This window comes from Strix uralensis, chromosome 5 (genome assembly GCF_047716275.1).
Source record: "Strix uralensis isolate ZFMK-TIS-50842 chromosome 5, bStrUra1, whole genome shotgun sequence".
In the NCBI taxonomy this organism is placed as follows: Eukaryota; Metazoa; Chordata; class Aves; order Strigiformes; family Strigidae; genus Strix; species Strix uralensis.
The window spans coordinates 5673689-5699652 of record NC_133976.1 but is presented as its reverse complement, the minus strand read 5'-3'; positions in this window follow the sequence as shown (position 1 = coordinate 5699652).

Below are 25964 nucleotides of genomic sequence, written 5' to 3'. Positions count from 1 at the left end.
AGAAGTGTATTTGGATGAAGAACAGCCCCAAAGGAATAGGGGGAGCTGCAGAAAAAGAGAATACAGTTTCACTCAAAAATGTTAAGCTATTATTAAGTTGTTTTCATTAGATGTTTTAAATTACTGTCATAAAAAAAACCTAATCACACACGATTGCCCCCCAAACCAAGAAAGACACATCCCAGAATAGTCAATAGACTCATAATTACATGTTCAGCCAAGATGCCTGAAAATCAGGTTCGGCTCCCAGTTCTGTCAGAGCTGAAACCAGAACTGTTTCTGACGTGTTAAGTGAGTCCTACAACTGATGGACTGCTCTGGCTATGAGAAATATTCTGAAAACAGCATCGTGAACTTTGTCCTTTTTTTTGTTTATTTGTTTGGGGTTTTTTTGTGGAATCAGACTGATTATAGTTTGATAGTTTTTCTTAAAAAATCAAGTTAGGAAGTGTCTGCACAGGTCTCACTCTGAATTCTTGGAGCCTTATTTCTCAGTGTTGCCTCAGAATTGTCTTTCCCAGGTACATGAACCCTTCCTATAGCACAGATAAGGAGTGTCACTCCTGAGCCATTTAGAAGATGCTGTCCAGAGAGATTAAAGTACATCTGAAATTTTTGTCTGTGGTACACTTAAAAAAAAAAAAAAAAAAAAAAAAAAGAGTGGAGAAGAATATATTTCCTTGTTGTGCTAAAATTAAGGAGAATACGTGCAATTTAAACCAGGGAGTTCTAGGTACCTTTGAGTGGCTTCCTCATTCTCACAGCCAGGCATCTCTGAGAAATATTTAGTAAATAGTCTCTTATGCTGTAGTCAACAACCCTCATGCCACCATTTCCAGTGGGAAAACTACCTTTGCAGTGGCCAGCTCATAATATTTGGTTTAAAAAGTACTTGGTCAGCACAAAGCATCTTCACTGCATTAGGCATGTCTGTCAGGGTCAGATTGAAGGTGAGATTTTGAAGGAAAAAACAGAACAGCAGATGAAGGACAACATAAACTGGTTTAATCTAGATATTCACTCCCTAATCTCGAAAACATCTATGGTTTTCTTTAACTCTACGTGAACCTTTTCAAAGTGTGTTTAGTTGCATAGTGCACTGTTTTTTCAAAGTCCTTTGGTTTGAGAGGAAAAAAGAAAGAAAAAAAAAAAACCCTCTCGTCTCAGAGTCATTCTCCAAGCCATTTATTCATCAGAAATAATTGTGGTCAGACATTTAGCTGAGAATGCTGGTATTTGTCCTAATGTTCTGTAAATGTTTATACCAAACTTAAATGAATGTAAATACCCCATCTCTGAGCTCTGTGGTAAATCGTTTGTTCTGCACAGAGAGTGTTTGGCGGCAAAGTTATGCTACAGCCCATTCCTACTGAAATAGTTGAGACCGATGGCAACTGGCCATCTAATCCCTGAGCTCAAATGTAAATACTTTGCTCCACAAGCAAAGCTGAAAAAAACCAAACCACATTTTGGTCACTTTTGTTCCAGAGAGAAAATAATCTGTACCAACCCCTTTCCCTGACACAACTTATTTATCTCTGCATGCTGCTGAGCTCTGCAACCTTATGTATTGAAAGTCAAGTCTAGGCTATTCCTCTTCTCCCTCCATCTCAGAGCTCCGGTATTTGCTTGTCTCCCCATGTTTTAGCTCATGAGTCAAAGGGATGAGTAGACAGCAAAAGTTTCAGTTTGCTTTGGGTGAAACCTTGAACATTTGTTTTCACTGCAGGGAAAACTCGCATTGATTTCAAAGGGAAAGAGGACTGCAAGTGTGTGCTTCCCACTTCTGAAAATCAGAGCTCCCAGATGCAAATTTAAGACTTGCAATAGACAGGTATCAGTTCCGCTAATTAAGTCTCATTTATCTTAACCATTTCACTACTTAATCAGATAGCACAGTGATAAGACGCTATAAAAATATATGACAGATAGTCAAGGTCTAGACTTCTCTAATGTGGCAGTTTTTTATATTATGATCTTTCTTTGTATATGCAGATGAACTGCTCTTTTATTAACTTCCCTTTGTAAGCATTTCACACGCAAAAAATCAGATAGAGCTTTGAAAAAAAAAAAAGCTTTCCAAAGTGATGAGAATGAATTACCCCATAATTGGACTGATTGGTAGAAGTTCAGTACAATGCAATAAAAGTGCACCATTATCAGGATTTAAACTTACTACGGGGAATTTTTATTGCTCTTCATTTAAAAAATATCTTTGGCTGCATTCTGCAGGGGCTTACCAGTGTTGAAGTAGGAAAAGAAATCTGCAGGAGAAAGGGTCCCCTCATACAAATATAGGTAGAACAAACATTTAGCTGTTAATATTTATTACTCGAATTACTTTTTGTGGGCTCTCATCTGAGGTTGAGGATTTGTATGCCAGGTGTTTTTCATAAATCTGAATATTCTTTGGTGGACAGAAGCTTTAGAGTGACCATCTATCCTCACAGAACATCTCTGCTACAAACCTAAACAGCAGCCTAAGAACATTAGCATGTTTCCTCTGTTAACAGCATGGAAGAGTAATACACAAGAGGTCTACTCAACATAGCAGAGAAAAAGATCGCAAGATTTAATGCCTAGAAACTGAAGCCAGGCACCACCCTGAGAAGAAAATCATCACACATTTTGGGGTTGGAGGCAGATCAAATATACAAATTATGTGCCTGGACTTTTGTTGAAGAATTTAGCCCAAAATGGGGAGTGTTTCCCACCCTGTTACTTTGTCTCATTCAAACCCTGTGAGGGGGGGTGTATAGCTTCTGCTTTGCAGGCAATCAGATTCCCTGTGGTTTTAATGATCCTCTGATTTTCAAGCTTCTGGAAATTTCCAAATGGAGAGTCATCCTACAATGAAGGCTCCTGACAAGAAAGTTACTTCTCTTGGTTACTTTTTGGGGACTCCCACAATAGCCTTGTGATCTCAGTGGCTGTCGCCCTTCAGAATCTCACAATTCATTAAAGAAAGTTACCATTTTTCAATACCCTAATTCCCTCCCAGACTCAGAGAGAGATACTCAGTGTGACTTGAAGGTTATTTTGATGGGAATATTTCAGAGAAGGGGAAAAGTAAATTCAAAGTGCACATAGTAAACATATCAACTCATTCTTATTAATGTTAACAGAGCTCCAATTAGCCCATAGTTGTGTCACTGAAAATAGGCAATACTTGGGGTAAATAAGCAGTACATAAGGGAGCTACCAAGACAAAAATTAACATCTCGATCTTAACCTAGAAACTTTCTGGTTCTCATGGAAAAGTCTAGTCACTAGTTAAACAAAAACAAAAAAAGTGAGCCTAAGCAAAAAACCCAAACAACCCAAGTGCCAATCGTAATATCCGTAGCAGGAAAGGAAATACGCAAAACAGCCAAAAATTTAAAGGTCCTTTTGGTGAACAGGAACTCCTACAAGCAGCCGAATGGTGATGAAACTGCCGAGCTATGTGATCCCGCTATCAGAACCGCATCTTTTGTTCAAGAAAAAGTGCCACATCTTCTTTGTCTGTGTCTCTCAGGCTGCTGAGCATGACCTTTGTGGGGCTAACAGACAGCAAAAAAGAGGATTGCAAGGCTTTCAAATATTTTTTGCAGTACAAAAGTACCTATGTCTTACATGGCCCCTTCAATCTTGTCCTTCAAAGTTGAGATTTCTCCATTTACAGAGGCACACTGACAGCACAAATAGGTCTTCAGTCTGATATTGTAAATTTTGCTTTTCTGCAAAATGGGGAGGATATTTGCAAAAAATATTTGCTACAAAGACAAGGTTTACTGTTACAGTTTAATAATTGTCAGGCTACTTACGAGCTTAACTCTATCCTTAGCCTCGGTACTTTCACTGTAAATGAAATGCTGTCACATAGGAGAAAGAATAACAGGGTGAAGTATCACATCTTTTTGCAAAATTAGTTTATTAGGTAGGACAACTTGAAACTTCTGATCTGAGCTTCAAAACAAAAGTCGAAATGTTTTTATCAATGTTTATAATTTGTTCTGTAGTTTTTTAATCACTAATTGAGCTTTCATTGGTGAGTGGGCTATTAAGATATTAATATCATAATTATTATTAGCATTGATCCATTAGAGAATTTTAAAGTCCATTTTCTAATAACAATCAGAGACTGTAGCTTGTAATTCCCTTTTGAGATTTGGAATACCTGGCAGTGTTCATAAGTTTTCATAAGAATTTCAGTTTTTATGACAGTAAGGCTTTAGACCTTAGGACTACAGAGAGAGAAAATTTGATTGCAAATACTCAAATAAAAGAAAATAAAAGAAAATGCTTAAATACAGGAAAGCATCCTAAATTTACTATCTTTTGTATTTTTAAATCTTGTGATTGTGTCGCTTACCTCAAGATTTAAAGAATGAGGTGACTTTTGAATATTGAGTGAATAATTAAAATTTCAACAGCAAAAAAGACCCTGTTAGATCTTGATGAACTAAATCATGCTTTTTAACTGTGCTTTGTAGACTATTTTTATTAAAATTTTGATGTTTTATGATTAATTGACCCAAGCCAGAAAAATGTAATAAAGAAAAAATCAGAATTTTTCACACTTTTTCCTCCTCTTCTTATTTCTTGACATTTATGTCTTTAACTGTGAAGCTATTTTTTTTCTTTGTCTGAAAATCTCCGACTTATATTGGAAACATATTTGAATAGCCTATGCCTGTTTCTTTGAGATTGCATTAGGCTATTGATGACAGTTAAACCAGAATGCATTTTTAAACTGAAATTCAGAGCATGTCAGAACAGAAACTGAAGTCTCTTAGGTGTTTGAATAGATTATCAAGATGATATTTTATCAGCATTAGGGATATTATAAATGTATTTATATTGCAGGAAAATAGATTCTAAGGCATTCAACACAAAAGATACATTATATTGATTTCTACCAATCCCTCAGAAATTACATTCAGTAATATTTTTTGTCCTGTGGTTCTAAAACAATAGAAGTTGTGAGGAGATAAGAGTACTGCAGTTTTAATTGCTCTTTCTGAAAGGGAAATTACTCTGCAAAGCCCTTTACCTAGTCGTTGTCTGAATGTTTCCAACGCAGAAGCCTGTACTGAAATATTAACACATCCTGAAATTTTGTTATCTTCATCTTATTAGAGAAGAACTGGGCAGATGTGGTACAGACACCCCTTCCACATACCTTTGTTCTTACACACTGATTAAATTATATAACCTATTTTTGTCTGACTGTAGATAACCAAAGAAGAGAGCTGCAGCAAGACATTTAGGAGAATTTTAGTTCAGTTTTTTCTCCAACTTGTTCTTCCTTTGTCAACAGTTGCTGTCCCAGAAACCAAATCTTGACCCTGGGGCTTCAACAGAGTTGGACATTGGTGGCACCTGGGAGCCAGAATCCACTGGGTACGTTTCCACTATTGTAAAACATAGATCCTCATTTCCCTCCTGGTCCTGGTGTCCTCGGTGTCCATACTTCATGAAAGTTAGTTTGTTCTTGGCTTCCCTTTGGGAGTCAATTGAGTCCTCTGCAGAATTAAACACAACTGCAGTTCCAGGGACACTCTAAGGATGAAACTGCTCTAGATTTGGGTCATTTTGCCTTATGCAATCCTCCAACACTATTCCAGTGAGCTTCCTACACTCACACATCTCACTCAGTCTCTTAGTACTGGCCAGCTGGGGAACACATATTTTCAAGTTCTACTATAGAAATAATGTTTTGGTGGACTTCAGGATAGCCCTTGCATTATTTCAGAAACTTTAAAAATAATCCAGCAAGAGAAAAAACCAATAATTATGATTCATGACTGCAGAACCAAGTCTTTATAGAGAGAAATGTGGCATGGCACCATGCTACAATGGCTGTGTGGTGAGCTCCAAGCTCTGTGAAACGAGACACTTTGCACCATTTAACAAGGGCTACAGAGACTACCTTCAGGTGCACATATTTAACAACGCACATGCAGTCAAAGCCTCTTTTATTTATATTTGCATCCTTCATAAACTCTCCTTGTTATGACCTTTTCCTGAAAGGGGAAGGAGGAGATATGTGGTTGTAGCAAGAGTGACCCTGAGCATGTCTTGTATGCTCAGCTCAAAGCGACAGGGTCCATGGAGTGGGGTAATGTCTGCAATCGTTTTGCCATGAGCAACAAACCTCTGCGTAGGCTGTCAAAAGAAAGAATTGCACCGTCCCTTCTCTTGGAGGATAGCAGAGTGACTCATAACAGCCTTGGCATTGCTCAGCCTGAGACCGAGGAGTGGGAAGGGAAGAGCCCTCACAAATACTGAGTTTACAAATAACAGTGAATTACTGATTCTGATACTTGCTGTTGCAAACTCAGAGAATGTCTCTTTTTCTCTGTGTACAGTCCTGTTCCTCCCCCTGAAAATCCCTTACAGGCCAATGCAAGCTCTCTGGATGATGGCGTCCTCTTAAGTTAGGTGCTCTTAATCCACTCTGCCGTAGCCTGCTTCTTCCCTAAGCACCTAACTTTAATTAAGTGCCTGAATTTAGACCATATGCACAATCTGTCTCCTGTTTCCCTAAATTATGCAGAAGAAAGATACTGTCAAATTGAAAGAGTTAGTCATTTTCAAGAAAAAAAAAAAAAAAAGACATCTAAGGAATTTCAGAAAAACATTATTTCTGTTCTACAGGTGAGTAAACAGAAACCTAGAAAGATTTAAATGAACCGGGCTCAGTAACAGGCTTAAATAGGAAGGGAACCTAATTTTTCTAATGTGAGCCTGCTGCCTCTCACTGTCACGCTACTCTCGCTAGTAAAACTATCAGAGAACCATGCTTCCTTCCTCTCTCATGCTTTGCATGTCCTTTGAAATGGCAAAACATCTTCTTGATATAGACATCAGTGAAATAACTCCGTCTAAATGTTTCTGTAGGCATCTTTTTAAAATAAAGTGGACCGTTTAGCTTGGCATGTTCAGCTCTTGATGCCTTATGCACACATATAAATATTCCAGGCCTTGGAGGGACCAATTAAAAAGGAATTGCCCAAGTGTGGGCTTTAACACAAAATTGGATGAGCAACAGCCAAGCTTTAGATTTCCTTTCATTGGCTCTTTATCTGCTACATCTGCATGTAAAGTCATTTTATGAGCTGAGAGGATGAACCAGAGACCAGACAAAGATCATAGCCAGGAGCTAATCTCCACGTTTTAAAAACATTTGATAATTAAATTTTGCTATACCAGTAAGGATGATTCTGACCTGAATTTAGGCAGGGAATCCTGCACCTTACTCCTCCATCCCAGTAGGATAAGCACCAGCACCGTGCTGCTCTGGGGAGGATGCACAATGGGGTGTCAGGGAGAACTGTGGGTTCCCAGGGCTGGAAAGTATGCACACATAGGACAAAAAGCCATCTCCTCTCTTGGTGAACTTAGCAAAGCAAGAGTTCACAGTGAGTGGGTCTCTTTGCAAGGAACAGGCAAGGTAGGATATTACAAATATTCTCTCTTTGTGTAACCAAACTCCTGCAGCTTCAGGACCAGTAACGTTTGTATAACACCCGCAAGCCTCACACGATGGGCTTGGGTGAATTGGCCTCCTCCCTCAGTTTCCCTTTCAGTATTGCAGAATTAAAATACTGACCTCTGTTTATAACCATTGATACAGATTTGTTTTAAAAAGAAACACTATATAAAATTTTATGAACATGAAGACTCATTTAAGGATGCAGTTGGCTGATGCAGCTACAGTGCATCAAGTGAAAAGTCCCAGACTTCATGGAGCTGCTGAACATTCCCCTGGTTATATCATGTCTGGACTAAGGATTTGACCCTCTTGGCTACCGCAGGGCAACTACACACTGTTCACTGGTGGCAGATACAGCAATGTTTTCTAGTTCTCCTCTCCCTCCTGCTATGAATGCTGCAGAGAGATAAAGAGCAAAGGAAACAAAGATGAGCTGATGGGCTTCCTCCTTCTCTGTCACAAAACACTAATTTAGCAGGAGGAACTGCCACAGTTTTCAAGAGATACGTAAAGCTTTAAGCCCATGTAATCACCATTGACAAACTAGTCTGCTCAATGGGATAAAATGTCTTCCCCGTGCCCACTGGGTGGGAAATCAGTTGATTAGAGGCATTTGCAGAACCAAAGAGCTCTTTTGCATGCTGTGTCCAGATGACCTTTTATAAATCCCACCAAATCCTAGCTAGCTTCCCACCATGTTACTAATAGTTTGATCTGTGGCCTGCTAATGAGGTACATATTGCTTCACCTCCAGTAAAGGCATTAGGGTGTCTACTCCATTCGGCAGCACCACGGAGATTATAGTTGTTTGCGCCAGGAGGAAAAGGAATTTCCAGGGCATAAGTCATCATTTAGAGTTATTAACAAAAGGATTTATTATGTTGTTCTGCTTCAAACAGTGGTATACATGATGCCTAGAGCATGCCAGAATGCAACTACCTACCACATAATGTCCTAATGAATCACGGCTTGCTGGAGGAGCTGCAGAACCTCAACATTCAATCGTGCATTTCTCCCACACACACCAAATTGACAAATAAGGCCATAATGGCTTTGCATTTTTATCAGGTAAAACTGATCTCAGGAAGATGAGTACATTGAAACCGCGTCAAGAGCTATGTGGGGTGGGGGGGAAATCCACTTTTTGAAAAAAAGAAAAAATAAAAAGTATTGGTGCAGCAAAACAGCTCTAACACAAATTTAAGTGCTAACCCCTAACCTTATAGGCACCAGGGGTCTGTGTCTGTACCCAGGAAGTCAATGGGATCTTTAACCATGACTTCAGGGCTTGCAGAGTCAAGTCCTTCTGTAAAAACAACCTTGCTTTCCACAGTTGTGAAGATGAGGCTGACTAAAGGCTATTGAATCCTGCTTGTCCACGCTTGCCCTCTGTGTAATTTATAGTAATTGAAGGCCAAAGGCTCTCTCCTCTAAAACAAGCAGTTAAGAAATAATTCTCCTTTCACTGAACCAGGGTCCAGTGAGGTTTAATTAAACAATGTCTAGAGTACATTTTGAGTTCTCCAGGTGGCAAGAGAGACAAATTATTATTTATTTAGTTTTGCTCATTTTATTTGCTTCTTCAGGCTTAAAGGCTAAAATGACTATGATTTGTTCTGATTTTGCTTTCAGCAAAGGTGCTATAAATTTTACTATATACTCCATATGAAAGTAGACACAATTAATATTTATTTGTCCATGGTTAATAGCTAAAATAATCTGTGAAACACCATGGTCCTCTCTGGTTGTGTTTTGGGAGAGGTGAAAAGAAATCCTAACATATGATTTAACCCTGGTTTATAACTGAAGAAGTGTTAGCATTTTTCAACACTCTGTTTTAATTTCAAATTCTCACTAACGTTTTTTTAGGGTCAAATCTTCCCCTGGCAAAACCTTCTTTCACCCTCATGAAAGTAAGTAGCTTTACCCTGGAAGGGAGCCAGCCTTTAAATGTACAGAGAAACAAGTTCATCTCCCTCCATGTGGTCCCTCATCCTCTTCCTCCCTCTTCCCTCCCTCCCCTAACCATGCTCTGTGTTAGGATGTGGGGTTGAAACAAGTCTTGTAGTTAGTCCCCTCAGAAGACTGCAATATTTCTCTTGCCTCCATTTATTTATCCTTCCAGCTGATGAGACTTAGGACTGTGGACTTTTACCTTTTTGGTAAATTATTGATTCCTTTTGATAGTTTATGGGGCAGAAGGCTGATGGCATCACAAGCAATGATTTTTGGGACCATTTAGCATCTCATAAGAAAGACTTTCTAGAGGGAAGAGCAGCGACAGAGGTAACAGTCTATTTTTAAAGCAAAGCATGAGTGAAATTCTGCTTCCACTGAACTGTGTGGCACAGCTCCCAAAGCTTGTGCTAAGAGGAAGCTTGGGCCCAGGGGATGACGAAGCCAGTGATTATACAGCACATTATGCTAAAGAAAAATTAAATCAAATGCAGCTGCTTTTATATAATTCAAAGGCAGAACTCAGTGTTTTCTTAAATTATTTTTGGTTCCTTTTCCCCTCTCCCCTCTCTGCACACTGGTTCCTTGCCTACAAAGAAAAGCTTCAAAGAACATAAGCAAATCCAACCCTTTTATTTAAGTTTTGATTTTTTACCTCCCTTTTTTTGCATTTAAAAAAAAAAAAAAGAAGAAGAAAAAGAAGTTTATTCTACTTGACTCTGTTGCAAAACAATACTGGTTTTTAGTTCCTTTGGTGATGACTTTGTGGTGTTTGGGACTCAAAAATGCCTTAATGGGGTACAAGGTGTTGCTTGAACCTCAGCTTTGGAAAAGCTCCACCACCCATTCCAGTCAAATGAGGCTTACACTAAGTCACGTCTATTCAGAAAGACTTGTTTTCAGACAAGAAACTACATGCTACTGGTTACTGGTTCCTAACCTGGCTAAAAGGTAAATCTACTACCCACAGTAGGTTTGATAAAAGGTTCATAAAATGAGCTCAAAATTCACATGTTGTTTCTAAGTGGGAAAAAGTCATCAAATTAAGAGGAAAATTGTTTTAATGTAAATAGACACATTGCAAAGTGCAGAATATTATATCTCCTCCTAAAGGAAAGTCTTTAGCTGAAAATATTTGAGTTTTTCTTGAGTCATTAACATGATTCCACAGTTAAGGGCATTTTCTTCTTGCTGCTCAGATGCTGATTCAGCAAACTTCTTAAGCCCACATGAAACCTGAGCATGTTTGTGGTTCTGCTGAGTTCAACTGGGGCACAGTCACATGAATAAAGTGAGATATGTGAGTGCCTTTCTGAATCAGGTCCCTATGCCAATGAGAAAACTTCCAGCTGCAAGATGTGCCATCAGACAATTCCCACTAGAAGCTTAATTTTTGTCTTGTTTTACTAAGTCAGTTGATATTTGGTTCTGCAATTGTATATAAGCAGACATTTTTAGCAGATTCTTGACAACCAGTGTTTGTGGAAATAACATTGATGCTATAATCCTGATAAGTTTTAATCTTTGTACACCTTTTTGTCTTACTTTACGTCTCTCAAGAAAAAGAAATATCAATCACGTAAGCAAATTCCCAACAGATCTGGAAGAAAAATATCTCTGATGAACTGCACTATTTTTAATCATTTGTGAGATGTTTAGAGTGGTACTGAGAGATTCTGAACTTGTGACTAAGTCGATAATTTTACCCATATTGAGATCCAAAATTTAGCACATGTAGTTTTAAGAATCCGATTATTTTATTGTGTTCTGGAAGAGGTGAGAGAAAACTGCCAAGGGGAAAAAAAAAAAAAAAAGAAAAGAAAGAATGAGAAACAACTTTTTCTATGGAATTGTTAGGGAAATCACACACTATCAGGTTGTGTACATTTATTTACCACATATAAAGTTTTTTGTCCTAGAAGAGATGTTCATAAAAGCCTCTCAATTCAGTCATTTGACAGATGAGATCTGTTCTTGATGTCAGTCACTGAGTTACAGGTCTCTTCCTCTATTCTGCTACTGTGATTCTTATTCTGTTTATCTTTGTGCCCACACAGTAGATCAGTATAAATTTATATGTGTGTATGCATATTCTATACATACAGCCTATCTTTATTATGCAGATGATAGTAGTGTTAAGCTTGCTGCAGAGGGCATCTCTTTCATATTTCAGAGGAATGCTAGGCAAGGAGATCTATTCTGGAAGCCCACAATATTAGAATAAGAATGAAACAATTTTCATAGCAATGCAGTGGGGAAAAAACAGTAAAACTCTGAGAACAATAAATGCAGGACCTTTTTTATGAGATGCGGTAAAACAAAACCTGGTGTTGAAAACATTTAGAGCAACCTCAGCATTCAGGAATGGAGTTACTGGGGTTGATTCACCACTTGCCCTGTGTGCTGCACAGTCGGAGAGCAAAGTGGGTGGAAATTGTTACCATCCTCCAGCCCAGCACAGGTTTGTTCTACTCCCACCTCACTTGGTGCAAATGAGTACAAAGACAACAGAGTGGAAATGTATAGCCACGGTTCTGTGCAAAACAACGGATTACCTTTTTTTAAATATCTTTCTACTGTTCTTGTTTGTTTTGTTTAAATTGATGCTAGTGCAGTTATTATTATTGAATTAAAACTGACACATCCATATTATGGGTTCAGGTTTCTGCTTTCTGCACATGTAAAAGCTAGATTTATTGAGCAAGTTCTGTGAGCATGAAAGTACTGAAATGTGTTTCTGAAGACTGTCAGTGTAGGCTTCCTGCAAGTTGGACATTCAATAACACCTATGTCTTCCATGACCTCCCTGGCACCAAGTCATACCAAGGCCTTTCCCTCAGTCTGAACTAATTAGGGCTTTCTCATTAGTCAGCTGACTATTTTTAAAGAATTCTTCAGGATTCAACATCTTCTGAACTTCTACTCTTTTGACAAATTTGTTTAAATCAATCAATAAGTTAAAAAAAAAAAAAAAAAAAAAAAAAGCAAACCCCAAAACCTGTGGGGGAGGAATGGACAACAAACAGTCAATGAGAGTGCCTCAGATTTGTTTTTTGACAAAAGCAGATTTATTTTTTTTTACACAAAGCAATTTTTGAGCTTTTTATTATCATCCCCAAAGGTGAGGATTCATCTGACTTGGCCCTAGTTGCCTCATAGCTAGACATCTAAATTGGAAGCTGTCATCAAGGATCAATGGACATGCATGGAGAGAAGGTATAAGTACAACCTAGTCCTGACATGGATACCTCAAGCAAAAAGCATGACTTGACACTCTGGGGTAATTCTGTCCCTCTCCATTTCCTACCAAGGAAACTCTTAAGTCTGTTTACAGTAAATGTTTAACTCTTAGATGAGAATGGTTAAGGGGGGTTTATCTGGTTCAGGGGAGTTTATCTGGTTCCTGGAGAATACCGTGGGAAACCATTGTAAGTAACAGCAAGGATATTCTGTATCTTCTGCAATACTGATCTGATGGCTCTTCTAATCTGATTTTTCAACAGTTCAGTGGTGTCTTGCTCTTACTTTGGCTAGCATGAACTGTGCTACTCAGTGACCCCAAAATCAAATCCACTAGCACGTTTAAGATCCCTACTGTAAGCCAAGTTACTAAGTTGAATAAGGACTGAATGACTTCTTAAGTTCTGTGTGACTTCAGCTTGAACTCTAACGGCACAGCACAGATCCCAATTACAAGATAAAGCAAAGTGCTCCCAATCAGATTATCAACCACTAGCTGGTGGGTTTGCTCATTTAGTCTGCAGCTATGTACAAGAACAGGGTGTTTCATGAGACCTCTGAAATGGCTACTACTTTCCCTAGGGTCTTGCTTTTGAGGTCTTGGTACCTGTGACATTGGAAAAGTCAGGATAAGATTATGATAAGTTCTTGTGAAATGGGTGAAAGAAAAACCACAATAGAGCTCCCTAGACCTAGATTTTGAGGCGATTCAACCAAGCGCTACTCACATGCAGTTCATAAACCGAGTGGGACAGTTAGTGGGTCTAAGATGGGGTCACTTTGGGGGGTTTTTTGGTTGTTTGTTTATTTTCTCCTTCTGAAACAACACAACAAATCAGCTACATATGTATCTGTAAGAAATTGAGATCGAGAGGAGTCCTGCAGTGCCTAGTGTTTTCTGCAGGCTGGGTCCTAATTTTACCACAAAGAGTGTCTACCCACAGCTAATGAAGCATAGCTGGCTTTGGATTGGACTCAACAATGTCCACAGAAAATGATCCACAAATTTTCCTTTGGTTCTTGCAAACTATGCACAATCAAGCCTCAGAAAATCAAAAAATCAAAGGATTTCAAACAGTGGTGCTTAACAGAACAACCTTTGATTTTGATTGCACTTACAAATGCAAAAGGGGAGCTGGAAAACTGGCCTTCTTAGTTTTTGTGGTGTTTTTTCATTAAAAAAAAAATCTCTGTAATTAATTAAAATGCAAAAATTCCAATTTGTGAATGATAATGTGCAGAAAAGAGCTGTTGAGAAAGGATTTTAAAAGCTGCAGTACTGTAAATCATTGCAGTGTAAGACTTACTTCTACATACATAATATATCCCCAAATGCCTTTGAAATGCTGCAATAAGTGAGAGGAATGTAAAATGAAGGGTATGAGATACTGTAAGTAAACTGCTCCTTAACATCTCTATCAAGGCTATACATTTTAACTTGGAGCGTTAAAAATGCAAACAAAACCTTTAACTCCTAAGATCAATTGCAAGCATAGACAGACTCTGGGTTTAGGAAGAGTATTCTGTCTTGTCAAGCTCACCTTATCATCATGGAAGAATAAACAGTGTAATTATTCTCACCTTTTTGTTTGTTTTCTAATTGGATCATTTATTACTTTCAGGAAATTCAAATCAACATCAGATTTATAGTGTAAGGTTTCTGAAATATTGCTTTGGTTATAAAAATGTCAAAGCTGGCAGGTAAGCTGTCTTATTGCCTCAGGAGTCTTTTACATTAGCAGAAATTATGGAAAAGGCCTTTAGAATTGAGTAAGTTTAACAATTTGTTTCTGTGTTATGCATGGTTAAAAACTCTGTTCTTTTACCGATATTTTGGCTCCATTTATCAGCCTATGGTTTATAACATTGGTGTGTTTGAATCAAATACACAAAGGATGGGATTGTAACCGTTCTGTTTTGCAGAATGTATTCTACTTCTACTTTGGCTACAACAGGTTTTTGGATAACTGTTAACAAAAATTTTCTGGTTAGTTACCAAATATCTACCATGGATGATCCTGAAATGTCTCCTCTGCATTTCCTTGTAAATTCTCAAGTGTTCAAAGTATCTTATTTACTTATTACTGAATGAAGGTTGTGCTCTCTGCTGCTCGGGAACGTATCTGCTGTTCCTTTCACCAAAAATGCAAAGCAAGACCTAAAATATAATTATCTCAAACATGTACGTTAGGAAAGTCAGTCTAATTCTCTTGATGTTGAGGAAGTTTACTCACAGATTCATAACGTCATTTTGTGAGTCAAATTAATCCTACTAGTTAGCATATAGTATCTCTTCCAGCCATGCATACTCTGCCACTTATGCACTTTGTGTGTATTAAAGGGACTGATTTTTTATGTTCAGCAAAAAACCTTGGAGAGCAATGAGTTTGGCATTTGATCTAAATCTTACTGAAGTCACTGGAAAAAATGAAGTTGAAATCAACCACCACTCTAATAACCTGTCATGACATAAAGAAAAACCTTGCACAACTATGATGTTCTTACACAGAAGAAGCTCCCATCGGCACGCAGTGTTGTGGTGCATGGAAGTGGCTTTTGTTTGATAAGCTTTATCTTCACCCTAGACAGGAAGAAGCTGTTGTGCAGGGGACAACTGTGTGTGCACATGTACACTGCACTGGTCACCCTGGATGCCTTTTACAACCAGCAAAGGGAAATGGGTGCTTTTAGGGCTTGGTTCATCTGATTTCATTTAGAATTTCACTTTTAAATGCCAAGATTGACTAAGCTGTGGGAGAGCTCATTTATCTTCATAGTCTATACTGGAAGAATAATTTGGAAGCGGGTACCTGTAGAGGGGGTGGTCAGAAGATACTCCCATGACCTCTCAAATATTCTGTAAAACAAAGTAGTGTTACCTAGCAGGGGCCCAGAAGAATTGCAGGAAGATAGGGAAAAACAGAAGTAGAAGAAAGATAAAGTATTCTTCTCCTTTTTTTTTTTTCCTTTTTTTAGTGAAGAGTCATGCTTTAGAACTAGTGATAAATCAGGAAGATCAGAACTTTTTCTTCCTCTTCCTTTCTTCATACATGTATGTGCAGTTCTTAAAGAACATGAGGTTTTACGAGATAACAAGCAGAGGAACCAAAAGAGAAAGTAACGATTCATGTATATACTTCTTTTTAGAGCTTCTATTACAATTACATATTTTAAAATAGTGAACAAAAATGTAAGCCAATTCTTACATAAAAAGATTCTTCAGTTTTATAATTTTCTCCTTTTTCAGAACAAGACCAAATATTGTTCAAAAATTTGTTCAAACAGCATTTCTGATGGGAAGAGGAAAACATACAAAAAGCTTTACAGTTTCACCTAATTTAAGAAAAAAATTTGGTTGTTCCTAGTGACTTATCACTTATGAAAACTTTCAGAAATAAGCTATTATTCAGTATATTTTGTATGAAAATATTTTCTGTGGGGTAATGTGAAAATATTTCTAAGGCAAAATATCTCATCTGTCCAAGGTATACAGGACCATTTGTAATTAGAACATTAAATGTTATGAGATATTAAGAATAGGAATGTTATCAGTGTGTTGCACTTAAAAAAAAAAAAAACCAACAACAACAACAACAGAAGAGAAGAGAAGAGAAGAGAAGAGAAAAGAAAAGAAAAGAAAAGAAAAGAAAAGAAAAGAAAAGAAAAGAAAAGAAAAGAAAAGAAAAGAAAAGAAAAGAAAAGAAAAGAAAAGAAAAGAAAAGAAAAGAAAAGAAAAGAAAAGAAAAGAAAAGAAAAGAAAAGAAAAGAAAAGAAAAGAAAAGAAAAGAAAAGAAAAGAAAAGAAAAGAGAAAAGAGAAAAGCTGATCACAGAAATCATAGAGAAAAACATGGGACAGAATCCCAAAAGCCTGTGTTTTCATGTGCTAAGATAAAATGCTGCAATACTCTCTGTAAGTATATAAATGATTTTTAAACAAATCATGACAACAGAACTACCGCTGAGTGTCTGGACAGTATTGCAAGAAAGGGATAAATTATTTTTGAAGTCCTAAACCTCTGTTGCTGCAAACACGAATACATGCAACAGTAAATGTATATAAACAAATTGTCATCTTTTTAAATAACAAGATTCATATGTTTATGTATTTGTTCTGTTACTTTGATGGATCAAGGCCAGAGTTTTCAGTCCTGGTCAGGGAACAGCATCTAGAATATATCTTAGCACTGACAAGATTCATTAGGGTTTTATGTCACATTTAGATCCAGGATAAGTAATCCCCCTAAATGTAACAAAAATGAGGATTGATTCTTTGCTTTAGCTTTTATTCAATTACTTGTCTAAATGACAACCAAGAACCCTGAGCACAGGTGGGACCTGCTGCAGTTTAGTTATTAAAGCCAAAGATTAGTAGTCATATCACCTTGATTTTAATCCTCATTTTTTTTCTGATTCACAGTAACCTTAGGCAAAACCTATTCTTTTTCCTTTATTCACCTGCAAAACAACAGGTTGTAATAATTCTGAGCTGCCTCGAGGTTGCTGCCTCGCAATTTTTATAATTTTAAAGTGTAATACATGCTTTAAAAATGCTTTCAGATAATAACTGAAAAGCACAATTGTACAAAGTACTATCACCATAATGACCTGCAGAGCTTTGTCTAGCAACTGAACAAGACCTTAATGACAAAGAAAGCTTGTATGTATAATACAATCTTTGATTTGGTGTAAACTGGTGCTGTTCACTGATACCTACTGCTGGTAGCCAGTCTGCCCAAGTGAGGTTGTGACCCAAATCCTTTTATTCTCAGAAATTTGATCCTGTGGTAAATCTTTAATAGCCCCAGTCACTGTCCTGTTTATTTAAAAGGTGCGTACAACAGAGCGTGGAACTCAACATCACTGAGTTGAGCTGCAATCGCTCCCCTTTCCAGCACAGCCCAAAGGGTGGCTACCTCATGAAAGTAGGATTGCATTTTGCCAGGGCACGCAAGGGTGTGGACACGGACTTTTCTGAACCCACACAGTGATCAATTCATGCTCTGAAACGCTAAAATAACTAGGTACAGCATAAAATCAGCAACCAATTTGTGGCCTGCATCTGGCAACCACGTTCTTTCCCTATGCAAATCAAACCACGCACAGTGCAAAGGCCCTTCTGGTCCACTTTATTACAGGAAGGAAAAACCCACTTTTTACCGGCATTGGTCGGAAAAAAATGAAATATTCAAATTTCATCCAAAAAAAATAATGGGCACTGTTTTTCACAGAATTTCTTTTCACCCTTTTCAAAGTATTCCTTTAAATAGATCTTTCCTTTTCTGCAAACTTTTTCCTGTATAATACTTCTCTTATTCACAATCTTTTTCCATACACATCTTTTGTTCTAAGCCGAAAGAAAGCATTTATTAAACAAAGCAGTCTTGGTGTTAATTTCCTTAAGGTCTTGCTCTGTCTCCTCATTACAAGCTAAGTTAAACAATATTATTAAAGCATTTTCTTAATGTTTTTGAACTTACCTTAATTTTTCTTTTTCCCTCCACTAATGGGAAATGCTGTTACTCATTCACAGTCCATCTGCCTAATAGAAACTAGCTTCTGACAATTAAAGTGCTAGCATGTAAATTCTTGTATGACATGCCCCTATCTGAAGATTAATTTGTGCAATTCATGACTGATGAGATGCATTATTATCTGCAAACTTATCACCTCTCTTACCCAAGTTCCATCTCAATCTGATCTTTTTAAGACTTAATGAGAACAAATGCAGTTCTTAAGAACAATGGAAAAAAGGTGCAAAATGCAATACATTTTGTTAAAATCATTTTTAGAGATACTTTCTGTGGGTGTTAGTATAGATATGAATCATTTTATAACCAAACTTGAAGCAAAACAAAACAAATAAAAACCAGAAAGAACACTTGTTCTTAGAAAACTAACAGTCTGTCAAAATGTTTCCCACTTTAGCAGCAAAGAGGGGAAAAAATGGAGCTTCAAAGGATTTGAAACTGTAAAACTATAATTAGGGAACATAAAGTCAAGCAAACGATCATTGACATTTGGAGAGGGGTTATTTTCATTTTACAGAAAATTGATCCATTCAGTCAATCTCCTTTGGGGATTGTCATGAAAGCCTTCCACAGAAAACACCTATCTTCATTAGTTTCTTGTAAGAAAACTAAAGATGATGTTTTATGAACAAAAGTGATACCTTACGGGATCTTGGGGTTTGTCTGAAGGACTTGCTATGGCTGCTGGATTTGGGGAGTACAAATGCTTGTACAGAGCTGACACGAAGGCTGGTCCTAAGCTACTGTCGTAACACAACAGTAGATTCGACGATGGTCAGGCAGAGCAGCAGAATCAAGATCAGCAGTCCAGACCTGGTTGTCATGGTCTATGGTCAACCTTACAGTCTAAGCAAGACGCACATCATTTAGTATTTTGTGCTTTCTGTCCCAGCCTTGCATTTAGCAGTGGAGGCCTCAGATTGCAGCTGGGGAGTGTTGCATGAACATGGTGGCAGCTGAGAGATCTGAATTCCAGTTTCACATCTTCTATGGACCTACCTTGCAGGGTAGATATTTCACCTCTTTCTGCCTCTATTTCCTCTCTCATCCTTCATGTGCCTTGTCAATTTAGGCTGCAATCTCTCTGAGACTCTCTGTGTTTTTTCAGTGTGAGGTGTTGATTGTTAGAGAGCTTCTCAGTATTATTACAATAGAACCAAATCACTGTGTCCAGCAGACATACTGAAACCTGGTCTCATATGCACTGATAAATGTCAATGCAGCCATCTGTATTGCAGTGGCATATCAAACTAAACTTGAGCTTTTCTTGCTAAGCACTGTTGTAGGGTGTTACTTTCTTCTGTCAAAGAACTCTTCTGGTTTAGGATAGAGCAAAACCTCCAGTTTCTGTGGTACAGACATAGTCTCAGGACACGTGATTTCTATATCTCTTTAACCCAACTGTCTTGACCACAGAAGTGAAGAAGAATGGCTAGACTGAGCAAAAGTTTAAAGCAAATAGCAGAAAGAATCTAAAGACTGCTCAGTGGGGGTATTGAGGACAGATCGAGGACTTGCTGAAAAAAAAAAAAAACGGGAGCCTTTACATGGGTTTCAGGGAGCTTTGGAGGAAGCCCTCAAACAGCTCTGCTACTTAGTTCTGCTTTAATTCTTGCGTCAATGTGGAGAATTCCTCTGTAACTTACAAACAGCACTGCCAAAGGCAACAGTTTGTGTTTAATATCACAAGGGAGTGAAAGGGCTGGGAGAGGAAGAGAAGCCTAAAACTTCTCAAAGACTCTTGCAATGTCTTTTCCTTCCTGTGATGTGCATTGATCTCCTTTGCTTAGATTAAAACCTCCAGCTTCTGAAAGACACCCACAACTGACACCTATCCCACTAGACTGAAAACCATTTGAAAATGATGCTGCACTGTGGTTTTTTTACAGTCACGCAGTGATCAGAGTGGAATAGATTTAAGACAAGGTTATTTACATTAAAAAAATTTGATTGCTTGTCTAACAGCAAAACATTGTTATATGCCATTAAATGATAAGGACTGAATACGGCACAAGGATATCTGTTCATTTCATAACACTGAACACATTTCTTATCCTTCTGACATTACAGTAATTTAACTTTGTAAAGTTATACTCAGATCCTGCTAGTTTCAAATGCTTCTGTACATGCTTCTACGATTCATACTATGATATCCATTCTCAAAATAACTGTCAAGCCCTCCTACTTTAAAGAAGACACAGTATAGTTCCCTGAAATGTTGTATATTGCAGCACCAGAGCAATGAGACCGTTAAAGAATTTAAAAACAATGATGTGGACTATTATTGCCTTGCATGGTAGAATCATCATTTATCAAAATCTCATTCAGCAAATTACATTTCAAAAGAGAACCTGCACAGCACAGAACTGAGGCTTTAGCTTGTTTGGGAAGGGGGGAGTCTGAAGTCTTTTCCTTCTTTTTTCATCTTTCATGTCTAGGGACATGAGTAATGTCCCTGGATATCAGAAAAATGAACACTGTGTTCAGCCCTGGTTCAGCCTGGTTGAGTGAGAAAATGCAACGCTGAATCCTAAAAAGCAGCATCGTGTTCATAATCTACTTAGTAACCCTCAGGCTGCAATTCAGCTCGCTTGGGTTTCAGCAGTCACTGAGTCACCTTGATCAGGATCCTGGTTGCTGATGGCTCCCCCTGTAGTCAACAGGGAAAGATAAGCTCTTATGGAGACTGACTCACATGGTAGGAGGCCTGAACCACCCTGCGGGGTGACATCAGTCATGTGGAAGAGCCCATGCCCAAGAGGCATGCCGATGTGAACCACCTCTTGTATGTAAAACTCAGGGAATGAAATGAATTTTGGTAGAAAAATCATTCCTTCTCCCTCCCTATTTTAATGAGGAAATATGTTTTTCAAAGGGCAAAACAGAGAAATAGTTGTTGTGCGGTGAGCAAAGACTGGGGAAATGAAGCGGATGCACTTCAGAGAGCTCTTTCATGGCAGGAAAGGGAAATGAGTTTAAGATCATACAGCAGTACAGTAGGTTTGCTCACCTTTCACTTCAAAGCTTCACTCATCTAATCTTCTGTTCCTTTTTGCGTAGTAGGATGAATTTATGGGTTATGCCATTTGCTTGACTATATTTAAAATAGCCTTCCTTACATCAGACTATGCTGGCTAACACCAGCCATGGTCTGCAACCCACTTTATGTACTACTCTGTTCCAAGTTTTCTTGAGATGACATGAATATAACCCGTGGTACAAGCCACAGGAAACTTCTAATACAGCCTGAGCTGTATTAGAAATCAAAAAAATAAAATAAGTACATTAATATCAAACCTTTTGTTTTCACTGGAAAACGTTATTGCAAGAGTGATCTTGGTCAATGAAGATCTGAATATAGCCTTCAAACACCATCTCTATTAATTGCAGTGATTCCCTGAACCTCCAAGGGTCTGATGATCCTGGAGAGCAGACCATGAGTCAAATCCTGGAGGCAAATTTTTTTTTCTAGTCCTTTTTCGATATACACTGACTTAAAAATTTTATTTGAATTGCTGGATCCTGGCACAATTTAGGATTGGGTTCAGGCATGTGTGGAGTCTGGGAATATTAATTTCTGGACTGTTTTTGGCCTCAGTGACAAAATATCAAGAAAGGTAAGAAGTGGTATCATAGTGGTGAGGTCAACTAGCCCTGAAGATTTCTCTTCATATCTCTCAAACACGCCAGTGTTGTTTAATTGTAGCTGAAATCCACCTGGAAAAGTGAGAAATTTAAAAAGAATAGCCACTACTGTTTATCTTGGCTTGGTGAAGAACAACTGAGGAGTCTGAGGTGAAATAGTAGATGCTACACAGTGTTGGATTATCCCAGCAATAGATCATCAGCTGGTCACATCCTCTAATGAACCTACAACCATCTGCAAAATGGATCTGTCCTGAATGTCTATGTGAGAGTGCAGCTTAGTATAGCAACAGGACCATGAATACCAAAAGTTTGGCTGCAGACATTACTGTAAACCTCTGTGCTTTTGTCACCTGAGGATTAGGACACTCCATACACCTTTGGGTTAATTTTAGAAAAACTGATATAAGATGAAGATCTTGTGATATTTTTTCAACAAACATGGATCAAATTCTGGAGGGCACTGTACGTGGATGGCACTTCTCAGCTGAAGAGAAGAATAATGAGAAATAACAATATTGCTGAGGAGAAGTCATATATTTCTGTGCAGGCCTTAAATGTTTCATTTTCCTGGACATATGCAGGACATAATGCATAATTAATAACAGATTATGGATACTTCAGGGAGAGGTTTTCTGGATTCTGATGGGGTTGGGACACACACCCATGCTGGGTTAATAACAAATATACAAAGGCCTCTTTTTAAAAGTTCTTCCATTTTGAAAGGCTCTAAGATACTTTTCCTATTGCTTATTAAGGTGAGCAATTAAAGAATCTGATAGATTCTGTTGACCCTCACTGGACATGTCAACTTCACTGACTAATTTAAAGAGGCAGGAAGAGCCCCAAAGAGTCAGCTGGGGGAAAAAGAAAGGACAATTCTGTTTTCTTTTCATGTACAGATGCTGACAGATAGAGAAGACTTTGTAAACAACAGTTTTATATGGTTGACCGAAATCTAGGGTACCATCATGTTTGACATCCTCTATTTTTCCTGTCTAATGACTGTAATGCATTTGGGGAAAAAAAAAAAAAAAAAAAAAAAAAAGGAAAAAGAGATAAACAGATAAAATAGGTCTTTTCCATATCTCTATGTTCTCTGAAGTCATGCACACTGTAGTCACGTGATAATGTCATTTCAATAACACTAGCTTTTCTGTCAGAATCACTACCTTCATCACTGTTGACCACAAGTGCAGCAGTATGTGGTAGCCTTGTGTTAAATACTGATAATCTACTGGGTTGCCTTTTCATTTCCAGGGTGCATCCTCTGTTAGGCAAACAAGGCAACATCAAAATGGTTAATAGGAAAACATTTTGCAGAGACCTTAACAAGCAGGCGGTTTACATATTGGTTAGAAATGTTCATGGTAGAATCAAGCTGAGCACAAGTCACTAGCCATGGTTGAGGACCAACACACTGCCAGCGAGCAGTGCCAGGGTACTGGGGTGTGCACAGTGAATTGTCAAACACATTCTGGGAAATGTAAAAGAAAAAGACTGGATTCTGCCCCATGTACCACCAGGCCAATTAATCAGAGACTGCTTGACAAGTCATAAAAAACAGATACTGTGACACGGAGGGAAAAAAAAGTAAAATAATCAGAATCTGCCATTATGCCAAATCAATCAGAATTTGTAGGCTAGATCCTGAAACTCATTTGGCTATATGTTAAAAAAAAACAAAGAAAAGGATAAAACTTTGGACTCTGCCAGTATGTTAATTCACTGGTCGAAACTGATAAAAATGGGTAAATCATATGAATATAAGTTGTGGAATTCAAATATGGGACTTAAGATTGAAATCTGATACTCTGTAAATCATAAACATTGACATGCTTTAAGGTACACAAGGATTTCTTTCATATTTATCAAACACCAAAAAAATGCATTGTAATAAGCTGCTGTTATCGGACCTATGGCTTCTGAAAATTGCTGATGCTAAGAATTTTGATGAGCATATCTGTCTCCAGTGCAAAATAGATATATTCCTCTCCTTCTGGTTTTGCACAAAATCATAGAAGGCAGTAGTTTCATACTGATTTACTAGATGTTAAAAAAATTATTTATAATTCTGTATCTATCCTGAAAAAAAAAAAAAAAAAAAAAAAAAAAAGAGTTGAAATACCAAACACTGGGAAGCTAGAAATTCTAACATTTCAGATTGAATTTTCAGAATTATTTCCATCTCAAAATTCAGTTTCCTTTTTTACCACTTGTTATTTTTTGTCAGTTAATACGACAACAAGAATAATCTGAACACCAACACCTGCAAATTCCTGTCATGCTTCCTATTCAAATTGCTGTCATTTTAAACTATCTCAGATTATGGAAAATATTGAAATGTTTAGGATGCAGTTTTTAAAATTTTCCTACATTGGATGCAAATGCTGAGTTCAGGCATATAAAACTTTAGACCCAGTTGTCTGGTTTCCTTCAAACTTGATTCCATTGAGACTCAAGGAAAATTTTTTCAGTGGTTCCAGTCTTCCAGCTGCTTAAATTTGTCAAGATATAAATTAAACTGGATTAAGTTAATAAAAGAATCACTGTAAAAAAAAAAAAAAAGGAAATAAAAAATCCTTTGCATACATTTTAATAAAATTGTCTAGGAAAAATACCTATGCTTTTCAAATTCTTTAAACATTTTCCTACACATTTTGCTTAATAAGTAGGTAACTATATGAAAAACAAAGAATGGTCCCCAATTTTATAACAGCTGAGTACAAGCTCAACTTTCTGCATACAACTGTAGCCACTTGAAGCCTTCAAAAGAAATAAGACTACTCCCTAATATAAATGCACTTAGACATTTTAATAGGTCTGTGTTTCAAGTTTTGGTCGTTAATAATTTTTTATTTGTCCTAATTACATTTTTAATTGAAACATACAAGAAAAAAAATGTGTTAGGTTCACTCCTGAATAATTCACACTCAATCATCTTAACTTAAAAAAACAAAATATAAAACCCCAAATGTTTACCTTTCAGTTGAATCCAACCATGGATAGTTCCAGACCCTCAAATTTATTTTGAGAAAGTTATGAGTATCTGAAAAGAAAGGGAGGGAATAGGCTGGAACTGACTTATGAATGCCATATTGTGCAGCTAAATCCTGTTTCCCTCTGTTATTACAGAATGTTGCTCCTTCCCTGCAGATTAACAAATAAAGAAAAATATATACTAGAAAGATTCCAGTCTTTCCAAACTATGTATTATACACACTGCTTATGATTGCTTTGATCTTTTCAATTTCAAAATTGTAAGTCTATTAAAGGTTTAGTATACTAGGAATCAGGAGCTAATCTTACATTAAAGTGATTTGACTCACAATAGTGTAAAATGTTGATACAACCATACATACAATTTATTTAGATGCCATGCAAAGACCTCTGAAATGGTGGTCTCACTTTTCAATAACTAGAGGGAACATACCTGAGTCTGATAACTTCCTTCTGTAAAGAAGCCAGCAGTGTTTTGATCTGACACATGGGCAACATCAGAAAAATGAAATTCACTGAAATGTCCATGCCCATCACTTTCTTTGCAGTTATATTGGCCTGTTACCTAGGCAACTTTCCACAGAAACAAAGAATAAAACAAACCAAAAAAACCAACCCAAACTAACATATGTTTGGGATTGCTAGTTTTACATTCTTGATTAAATGAACCTGGTTTCTGTGTTGTTGAGGTATGATATCACATGAGTAATGATAATTCTTCAGCTGTTTCTACAGCTTCTTGCAAAAGGCAAATAAACTCTTCTGTGATCCACAAGATGAAAATTTCTCAGCCCAGGACTGTCAGGATGTGCCTGAGATGTATTAACATGAGTACAGAAATCACAAAATTATAAAATTCACTGTGAGGGTAATTCTGTTGCTTAAGCTCTGATGTCGGTCACTCATGTTAACTGGACAGTGAAATAATTACTTGGAAAGTGTGTGGTTTGGTTTCCTCTAATGAATGGGCAACCTAAGTGTTTTATGGCTTCTAGTCCCAAGACTTAGGATTTGATCCCACAAGGTGTTGAGCAGTCTAGTTCTGATCCTATATTGACTTAAAACATACTGTCCTGGTTTCAGCCAGGATAAAGTTAACTTTCCTTGAGCTAAG